Source organism: Chiloscyllium plagiosum, unplaced genomic scaffold, assembly GCF_037043375.1.
Source record: "Chiloscyllium plagiosum isolate Xiang-an unplaced genomic scaffold, Cpla_swu_hap1 HiC_scaffold_14, whole genome shotgun sequence".
Classification (NCBI taxonomy): Eukaryota; Metazoa; Chordata; class Chondrichthyes; order Orectolobiformes; family Hemiscylliidae; genus Chiloscyllium; species Chiloscyllium plagiosum.
In genome coordinates this window covers 96,554,403-96,565,256 of record NW_028270152.1, presented here as the reverse complement: position 1 = coordinate 96,565,256, position 10,854 = coordinate 96,554,403, and the positions used below count along the sequence as shown (strand labels likewise).

The window sequence follows — 10,854 nt, the reverse complement described above, 5'->3', positions numbered from 1 at the left end:
AGGCTGAGAAACTTGGGTCTGTTCTCATCGGAAAGAAAAAGGATCAGAGGGGATTTGATAGAGACAGACAAGACGATCAGAGGATGAGATAGGTAGACATGAAAGTCATTTTCCTAGGATGATGACGTCAGCTTGTACGAAGGTACTTAACTACAAATTGTGATTTGATAGATTTGAGACAGATGTCAGAGGAAGGTTCTTTACTGAGACAGTGGTAAGGGCGCGGGATACCCTGCCTGCCAGTGACATTAACTCAGCCACATTAGGGAGATTTAAACAATCCTTGAAGAAGCACATGATAGTATTTTGCAAGGGCATGAGCTGAGATTAGTTCAAAGGTCGGCGCAACATTGAGGGCCGAAGGGTATGTCCAGCGCTGTATTCTTCTATGTTCTATGTACGATGTCCTTCCCCACAGTAACGTCCATACAAACCACAGGTTTCATATCTCCCCCATCTCAAGCAGCACCAAACAGAGACGGGCTTATTGATTTTTATGGTGTCCCGGTACTCTTCGCAGACTCCTCTTTGCCATTAATGTATTTATAAATCCAGTTATGACTGACTTCAACAAAGCAGCATGCTGCAATTGAGCTAAGTAGAACTCAAAACTACAATAGACCGATTCAAATTCAGACGTGTTATCCATTACACAACAGAGCCGATCCACCGTCGACTTCCTCTCATTTTTTCCATATATAATGGAGACATCTATATCGGGGGGATACAAGATTACCAAGGTGAAGAACCAGCAAAGATAATTAGCGTCACTGCTTTAATTCAATACGTCACACTTTGTGAAGCAGTGCCTTTCACTGGCAAACTGAACACATTCGTCTTCACCTGCCTCCTTCAGTGTTGCCTACATGTCAGCTGGACGTTTCCATTGCTGTATTCACAGTCACTACGCGATTACATGATCCACTCCAGTGAAGTGTACTTTAATAATCTGAGTCATGGCCCCTTCCTTTCAAGACCCTGAACAAGTTCAGCGAGAAAACTCTGGTCATTTCTAGACTGGGATCTGGAATCAGACGAGTGTCACGACACCCTTATTGGTGCTGCCCGCTCACCGGAGACCAGCGCGTCAAAATGAGACCATATGACCACCAGCCTGTTCTGTGCCTTCCTGCAGTGCATCTGCTGAACAACATCAGATTAGCACAGCTTCACTTGCTTCACATTGAAATCCAGTGCGATAATATGAACTTGGAGTGAGCAACTTTGCAGCTGAAGTTTGTTATGGAGTCAACGAAAGACACAAGAGTATCATCAAGTCAGGTTGTAAGTTTTACAGTCAGCATCACAGGAGGTCCCTGTTCAGGAGTCTGAGTTTGCATCGCACAGACCTGGATATAATTCCCACTCAGGTAATGAAGATTTATTTCTCTTTTTGTGAATTATTAGAATGAAAACAAATTTTTACTTGCATGCAGAGCACACACCCAGATCCTGCCAGAATCGGTCAGTAATTGCTTCCATCCGTAGAAAATGACAAAGGCAGCAGATACACGGGAAACGATAACCACTAATCCCACTCCAATCATATCACCTTTCTGAGTTGGATGTCTCTCGCTGATCCTTCAGTGTCGCTGAGTGTAAATCCTGGAAATTCCCCACGAGCGGTATCATGTCTGTGCTGAGGAGTTGAAAGCTTGAGGAAAATAATTCATCCCCTCCATCACTGTGGTAATTCTGGATATGCAGTGAATCCTTTCCCATTGAGTGACGACTATACTCCAGGAATCCGTTTCGAAAATTTAAAGGTTCCTTTCAGACATCTGCAATCGTTTGGAATAAGTTGAGACGTGGACGAAGACAGTGAAATAAAGTGATAGACAATGATGCCTGGGAGGCATAATGCAGGAAGTGAGCGCGGAACACATGGTGCAAAACTCAATGTCGGTGCCATTGCGTCAGCTTTTACTGCCCAATGTTTATACTTACTTACACATTACACCTAGTCAATTCACCACAATGACCTTGTTCCTCTTGATGTGATGTTCCCTCTGTGTGTATTAACGTGGTTCATGGGCCCCGATAGAATGAGCACATCCTCTTTCTCCTGTCACTTTAACCAGGTGAAAATACCAGTTTTAAATGAATGCAAGAAGAGATTATGTTTTTCTGTGCCTATTCAGTAGAGAATTTTCAGCTGTAAACTGTTTGTATTTGAAAATTCGAGGATTGATTGCAATTCTCTGAGAGCAACATTGATCCCAAAACACATGTCCAAGTACTGTGAGGAAGTGGTTAAGCAACTCCACATATGGATGAGTAAGAGCTTCTTTACTGTGGCGCCGTGGCTTAGTTGGTTAAAGCGCTTGTCTAGTAAACAAGAGATCCTGGGTTCAACTCCCAGCGGTGCTTACTTGTTGCGTTCATATTTGGGCTTGGTGTTTCAAGTCTTTGCAAAAGTTACTCAGCGTCTTGGACTTTCACCCTGTTAAGATTTGGTGATCTAGGTTAAGTTCCAACAGTGAATACCATGTGTTTTTTTTTATATATTCCGAACTATTACTTATGTCTGTGGTTTCTCTCCATTATTCCACAAGCACTTCTGCTTCTCCTCCTCTTTTATTCCCCCTCCTTCATTCCCAGTTAGGTCGGAATAACGAGATGAGGCAGGAGACGCTGCAGATTTGCCAGGGAATTTTGTGGTACTGGCAGAGATACCACCAGGTGATCACTCTCATTCTCTGATGTCACCGTTCATACATTTAAACCAAAAATATATACATCGTTGTGCTTCTTTACTTGTAGTGTAATTGCTTTTTTTCCTGGTGGATGAGGAATTCTATTTTGAATTCGAAACAGTCATAATTGTTTGAGGAAGAAGTGTCGCCTTGCCTGGTTTGAAGTGACAGACACATTATCCAGAGAATGTGAGAACAGTTCAACGCACTCCAGTCAGTGGGCAAAAAGCCTCTCAGCAACTGCACACAAAAATTGTCTCGAAATGTCAGACTTTTCATAGAGTCGAAATAGGTAAAGAGCTGTATGGACAGGCAGAGTGTCGGAGAATGTGTAACAGGAAGAGGGTGAGATGGATGCGCAGAGACAAAGAGAGACTAATGGAGACACATGCTGTGTTAGACACTGAAATGACCAATTCTCTATTCGAAATTGCTGCAAACTGAGAGAAAGGAAACGAAAGAAGGCAATCATTTAAGCACAGCCTTTCACCAGCTGAGAGCAACGGAAACAGCGTTATAGTCAATAAAGTCCTTTTGAATTTGTAAAGGTGACGGTTGTCTGTCATTGAGATATTTTGATAAAAATCCTGATTCAATATATAAAACTGATCATTTTCCCAGCATTATAATGTAGAAATGTGTACGTAACGGGTTTCTGTCGATCTAAAACTTTAACTCAGTTTTTCTCCACAGATTCTGTCAGACCTGCTGAGTTTCTTCAACAATTCATGTCTTTGGTTCAGATTTACATTATCAAAGAAAAATTAAAATCAATATTCTGTTGATCGCTTCATTTTTAAAACCCATCAGAAAATAAAACTGGTTACACTCTCAGACACAAATATACACTACACCGACTATGCACATGCAAACAAGCAAAACCACTTTCAAATTTAGGCCGTGGCAGACCCAAGACCAAACTTCTCAGTATTGTATTCGAGTCTAGGCAACGCGTTGGGACTTCACGTTTTCGCGACATGCCAAATGCACAACTGTCAAATTGACTGGCTGTAACAACAAGCTCCATCGAAACAGCCTGTCCTTGGCAGAGTGGGAGCGGGAGAATAATATTGATTCACAGATGCGTTTGCAACTACAAATTCACTCTGTCATCACGAACACGTTATTACATCTCAGGAACAGTACCTGACTGTACCGCACCTCAGCAGAAAGTGATAACTTTAGATGCTGGAGATCAAAGTCAATAAGTGGAGGGCTTGGAAATCACAGCCTGTAAGGCAACATCTGAGGAGCGGGGAATCGACGATTCAAGCATTCCTGATGAACATCTTGTACGCGAAACATCGAATTTCCTGCTCTTCGGATGCTGCTTGACCAGCACCACACTTTTTGACTCTGTTCCCACCTCAGCTAATGTGCTTCGGAAAATTGATGATGAACTTGCCAGCATTCAGTTTAAATCTTCTGTCACATGTTTGACAGCTTGCAACATTCCATTCCTCATAAAACTCAGATCATTCAAATTACTAAATAAAGATAAACTGTGGATGCAGGAAATCTAAAACACAAGCATAATTGCTGGAGAAACTCTGCATTCTCTGATATCAACTGAATATTTGAACATTAAACTGTGAACAGGAAAAGAGAAAGCTGCAATTTGATAACTGCAACACTTCGTTTCTCCAAAAAAAGACATCATGAAATGCAGTATTTCGATTAGGCTTTCACCGTCTCAAGTACTGATAGGAGTGGGGAAATAAATGTTGGCCCAGTCATTGCTGAACAAATGAATAAAAAGGCTTATTGCGTTCCTAATCAGTTGCTACGCCGGCAGACCATATTAATGTGATTCACAAAACAGGACAGCCAGGTCCCTCGGTATTTCAGAGTTCTGTAATATCTAATTTAAATAAAAGGGTCATTATTGAATGTTCCTGAGAACGTCTCATTCTCCACTTCATACTGCATTAGTCAATATTTTACTCACAAACTTCCTCATCTCGACATCACTCAAATTTTATATCCTTAACGTTCTCTTCATGGTTTACCTTTCAAACTATTTTCTCAAGTACATGCCCATTTTTTGAAAAATCGAAGACTAAGCTGAGATGATGTCTGTTGGAAATCCAAATATCTCTCTATCACACTTTGTCCGTTGTTTAGTGTGTCCGTGTGAAACGCGTTAAACTTGTGCCCTCTCGTTTTGAATTCCACCATCCTGAGTAAAAACAAGGCCTAGGCCAGTCACCGATCCAACCCCAATCAGGATTTTATAAACCCCTGCTCAAACACTCTTTTCTGACAACTCAAGTCCTCTCGACACTGTAACATCCTTGTAAATCTTTTCTGCACTCTTTCAAGTTTTAGAATATATTTCCTGTTGAAGGTGATCGGAATTGTCAGCAGTATTCTAAATGTGGCTCATTAATGTTCTGTACAGCCAGAACATAACGTGAAATTCAATAATCAATGTTCTGACTTATGAAGGCACGAACTTTTCTACATGTGACACCTATTTTCCTGCTCTCATAATTTTTGTCTTGACTTATAAAGTCGTGCCTGTCTTCTTAACTACTATATTCTGCTGCCTTCACAAATCTGTGGACCCACATGCAAAGTCACTCTGTTCCTTTGGGTTTCCCAGTGCCCTACCGTTCTTTGAGTACTCCCATGTCGTGTTACTTACAAAATGCATCGCCTGATGCTTTTATTGTTATTTTCAGCTCCCCCTATCTGCCCATTTGACAAGCCCACCTCTGAAATCCTGGAACCTAAGACCTTCTTCCTCACTGTTAACCACTTTGCCAATCTTCATATCCTCCTCAAAAAGTCTTATCATTTCCCCAACATTATTTCTGTATTGTTTATGTGCAATCACAAATATTAAGGGACACAACATTGATCCTTGTGGGACACCACTGAATACCAGTTCTACGTCTCAGAAACAGTACCTTCCTTTGTCTCCAACCACCCAAATAAGTTTGGAACAAACTTACCACGTGACGCTGTATCCCTTTCTAATAACCCTGTCACCAGTCTCCGTTGTGGGAACTTGTCAAAGGCTTTCTAAAATCCTCATAAACTAAATCAATTTCACTATCGTCGTTTACACATCTGATCACTTCCTAAAAAAAAAAAATAACCTGATCTTTCAGGCATGAAATCCTCTGACAAAACCGTGCTGACTCTCGCTGGTCAAACTTTCTCTGAAGAAGTTGCAATTAATTCTCTCGTTAAGAGGCTTCTCCAAAAGTTTCCCTACATGTGATGTTCGACTCACTGCTGTGTAATTTGCTGCATTATCTTCGCCAGCCTTATTGAAGACTGGAACCACGTTCGTAGTCCAGAAATCCTCTTACCACTCCCAGGAGTCCAAAAAGGAATGTAAAACATTGGTCAGAACACATGTAATTTCCTCTCTAGTCTCACAAAACAACGTGAGACACAACCCCATTCCCATCTCGCATTTGCCCAATTTTAGCCTGTCAAAACCTCCAATACCGTCTCAGTCGCGATGTGAAACGGCTCAAAAAACTCTCAGTCCCTCATCCCTGCATTCTGTACCCATATATTACCACACAAGGACTGTTCCCCGGCTGCATATGTAAGGCGATTCACTCAGCTATACCATTTACTGACACAACTGTACGGTCACACTGGAGGGAGATCATTCAGATATTATAAGTGGAAAGAACTGTTTCAGTCTTTGCGCCGATAAATCATTTAGCTTTGAAAACCAATGGCACATTGTCACAGTGAGAAAGTGTTTTAGTGTTATCTATCTGAAAAATATGTCACTGAGTTCCACCTTCTGCAGAAACTTTTGTCTGTTCAGATTTGGCATGAGTTATTTTTTTCTCTCTCTCTTTCTGTTGTTGATCGCATTCAAAATAGAACTGCATGACAAATCCCATACAAATGATTGCTGTATTAATAGACTTAATAATTTGATGCCTATGGCTCACATTCCAATAGGATGAATCGACAAGAGAAGTTTTCAAGAGGAACAGAGTACTGTCTTCGTTGCAGACGATCATTGAGCACAGACGATCTCAAGCTACCAAAAGAGCACACGCACGACCTTTGTTCCGCGATCATTCACAGCGTCAGATGGCCTGAGACAGAGATCTGCGCCAAGGAACAGGTTGAATAGCAGAAGGTGCTGGAACAGCTAAGCAGGTTTGGCAGAGTCTGAGATGAGAAATGAGAGTTAGCATTTCCGGTCCAGTGTCTATTCCTCAGAACTGATGGTACCCTAAGAAATGTTGAGCTATCTGCAAAGATAGGGTGGTGCGGTTGGGGTAAGAAGTAAACGGTAGGTTAGTGTAGAACTCAAAGAGAGAGAAGAAGAATTGGGTAAACTAATGGATAACGATCAAGTTGAGAGGGTGAGTAGCTTTTTTGTGGAGACTGTTAGTGACTAAACATAGATAGTGTGCAATGGCTGCATATGTGATGGCAAGGAGTGATGTGTGAGGTGGAGGACAAGGAGATGGATGAGTTCAGGACCTAAAAGTATTGAAACCGATGGAGTCTGGAGGGCTGCAGCATCCCCAAATGGAAAATTAGATGTTGTTCTTCACGCATATACTGAGCTTCTCCGGAACACTGCAGTAAGCCTGAGTCAGAGATGTTGGCCAAGGAACGGGCTGGTCGACTAACGTGGTGGGGAAGTGGTAGTTTAGGGTCTTTCTTGAAGATGTAACTTGGATTTTCTGAAAAGCAGTCCCTCAGTCCACACTTCATTTCCCAAGATAGTGGAGACAACATCGCGAGAAGTGAATGTAGAAGACAGTTTTGTGCGAAGTGCAGGCAAAGTGTTTCTTCACCTGGAAGATGTGTTTGGGCCCTTGGACACTGAGGAGGGAGGACGTAAATGGACAGTTGAGGAGAAACAAGATGTTAAAAGGAAGGATTATTCAAGAGATGTTATGAGAGATGTTGGAAATCCTGAAGCTAAGAAAGCTATCATGAAGACATTTTACCAAATGATTGTAGCAATTGGAACAAGGTTGACGAGTTAATGATACAAATCATTATGAATTAATATGTTTTAGTAGCCATTACGGAGACATGGTTACGGGGTGGTCATGACAGGGAGTTAAATATCCGGGGTTTTCAGACTTTTTGGAAGGACAGACAGGAGAGTCTGATATTCAAGGACAACTCCAACGTGGTACTGTGAGATGGTATAGATTCGATAGAGAATGAGTTTGAATCCATTTTGTTGGAAATTATAAATTCTAAGAAGAAACTTTCACTGAGAGGCGTAGTCTGTAGACCACCAAATAAACGATTACATTGGGGAGGTGAATACACAAAGAAATAAGTAATGCTGGTCAAAATGGGCCGTTTATTAACTTTGGGGATTTTAATCGACATGTAGATTGGTCGAACTAGCTCAGTCTGTGTTGCCTTGAGGAGGACGTTGTTGGATTTAATCGTGATGGTTTTCCTCAACAAAATGTCAATGAAACGGCGAGGTAGCAAGCTATTGTCGATCTGGTCCTCTGTAGTGAGACAGGAATAATCAAATACCTAATCGTGAAGGATCTGCTTGGAATGAGTGATCACAGTATGGTTGTATTGAGAATGCAGATGGAGACTGTGAAGTTAAAAAACAATGCCAGATTCCTCTGTCTGTACTAGGGGCTCTACAATAGAACGAGGACAGCCTGGCTTAAGTAGACTCAAAAGAAAAAAAAAGGTGGGTCAGCTGATGAGCAGAGCTTTCAATTATATTTTTCACAATGATGATCAAAATTATATTCCAATGTAAAGGAAGGACAGTAAGGAAAAGTGTAATCTGGCACGGTTGTTTCAAGAAATAAGGGAGACCATCAAATTCAAGGAGAAGGCATACAAAGTGGTTAAAATCAGCATGAAACTGGAAGATTCGGAAAGCTTTCTCGGTCAACAGAATGCCACAACAGTGCTGAAAATAACCGTAAGAAAGAACATGATTAAAAAAAAACTCGCACAGATTATAGGGACGTTTAGCTGAGGTTTAGACAAAAAAATAAATAAAAAGAGTGGTTGAAGTGAACATTTGTCCTTTAGGCGTTTAGTTATGGGATGTGATGAAATGGCTGAGGCATTGAACAGTTACTTTGTATTGTTTTTCACTGTGGAAGACACTAATACAAGCCAGTAATTGAAAAGAGATGGATGTCGGTGAGGACCTGGAAACAATCCTTATTTCGTAAAAGCTAGTGTTGGGCAAACTAATGCAGCTAAGGATACAGTCTCCTATCCCTGATGGAATGCATTCCAAGGTGCTAAAAGATTTGGTGGGGGAAATAACAGGTGTACTGGCGGTAATCTTGCAAATTCGCTGGACTCTGGGGCAATTCGAGCAGATTGGAAAACAGTAAATCTGGTGCCACTGTTTAAAAAAAAAGGAAGGAAGACAAGAGAGGGGCTTATAGACCCGCTAGCTAAACTTCTGTAGGAGAGAAGGTGCTTGAGTCTACGATCAAGGCAGGAATAAGAAGTCACTGCAATAGAGATTGAACAGACACAGCACGGATTCATATAGGGCAGGTCATGATTTACAAATGTAGTGGTATTCTATGAAGACATGACTAGTATGGTGGACAACGGGGACTCAGTGAATATGGTGTATCTGGATTTCCAAAAGACCTTCGACGAGGTGCGCACAAGAGGCTGATGCAAAAGGTAAGGATGCATGGTGTTAGTGGTCGAGTATAAGCATGGGCAGAGGAATGGTTAACTAACAGGAAGCAAAAAGTGGCGATAAATGTGTACTATTCTGGCTGGCAACCAATGAGTAGTGGTGTGACTCAGTGATGCGTATTGGAACTGCAATTATTTACAATTTATGTAGATAATTTGTAGTTGGGGACAATGTGTAGCACGTCCAAACTTACAGATGACACGAAAATGAATGGCAGAGGACAGTGTGCAGAGGAATGTGAAACTTTGTAGAGGAAAATAGTGACATTGACTAAGTGAGCAAAGGTTCGGCAGATGAAATGTGAAGTCATCCATTTTGTTAGAGGTTACAGGAGAAAGGGTTATTACTTGTCGAATAAAATGTTGAAGCATGCTGTTGTACAGGGGGAATTGGGTGTCCTTGTGCATGAATCACAAAGGTCGGGTCTGCAGGTACAACAAATAATTAGGTAGGCAAATGGAATGTTGTCTTTCATTACTAAAGGGGGTGAGGTTAAAAGAAGAGAGGTTATGTTGCCGCTGTTCAGGGTGCTGGTGAGGACATTCCTAGAATACTGTGAGCAGGTTTGGTCTCATTACTTGAGAAAGGATGGACTGGCACTGGAAGGGGTGCAGATGGGGTAGACTGGGATAATGCCGGAGTTGAGGGGATAGGGTTATGAGGAGAGACTGAGTAGATTGGAATTATACTCATTGGAATTCAGAAGAATTAGGAGAGACCTAATAGAAATATGTACAATTTCGAAGGGACTATGTAAGATAGAAGAAGAAAGGATGTTTCCACTGGCGGGTGAAATTTGGAAAAGAGGGCACAGCCTCAAGATTAGACGGAGCAGATTCAGTACAGAATGGATAAGGAACTTTTTAACCAAAGGATTGTTACTCTTTGGAATCCTCGATTCCTGATGAAGGATTTTTGCATGAAAGGTCAATTTTCCTGCACATCAGATGCTGTCTCACCTGCTATGCGATTTGCAGCATCACACTCTTACCAACATGTGTAGTCTTCACTTTCAAAATTAGAATTATTTGCCCAGTGAAGTACTTGACACCACTTGAGTAAACGTTTTTAAAACCATGATCTTATTTTTGAACAAAAAAGGAAGTAAGGGATACAGGGAGGGGACGGGTAAATGGATCTGAGCGCACAAAATTATCAGCCATGAACGTATTGAATGGCGGAGCAGACTCGAAGGGCTGGAGCGCTTACACCTGCTCCTATTTCTGATATTTCATGACTGCATGTTTCACATCTTCAGCAATTGCAGGGGAAGATTCCACAGTGCCATGTGGGGTGGTGTTGGGAGTGAAGGCAGAATGCACCAGTGTGTCCCAGATGTAAGGTTACATGCAGAAGGCAGAGAAGGGAGGTAAGAGGAATATGTGTGTGGTGATGGCATTTTGCCGGAGCTGGTGGAATTGCAAAAATGAATCGATGATCACTTGAAGCACCACAGCGCATAAAGCTACAGAACAAGTTCTGGAAAATAGGATGACAGTG

The 10,854-nt window shown here is 41.7% G+C and overlaps 1 non-coding gene across 1 annotated transcript; it reads left to right on the top strand.

The window, feature by feature from the left end:
• Window positions 1-2,296: 2,296 nt before the first annotated feature.
• trnat-agu (transfer RNA threonine (anticodon AGU)) lies at window positions 2,297-2,370 on the top strand. The gene has a single exon. It is a non-coding gene; the product is annotated as a tRNA-Thr (tRNA).
• The last annotated feature ends 8,484 nt before the right edge of the window (window positions 2,371-10,854 follow it).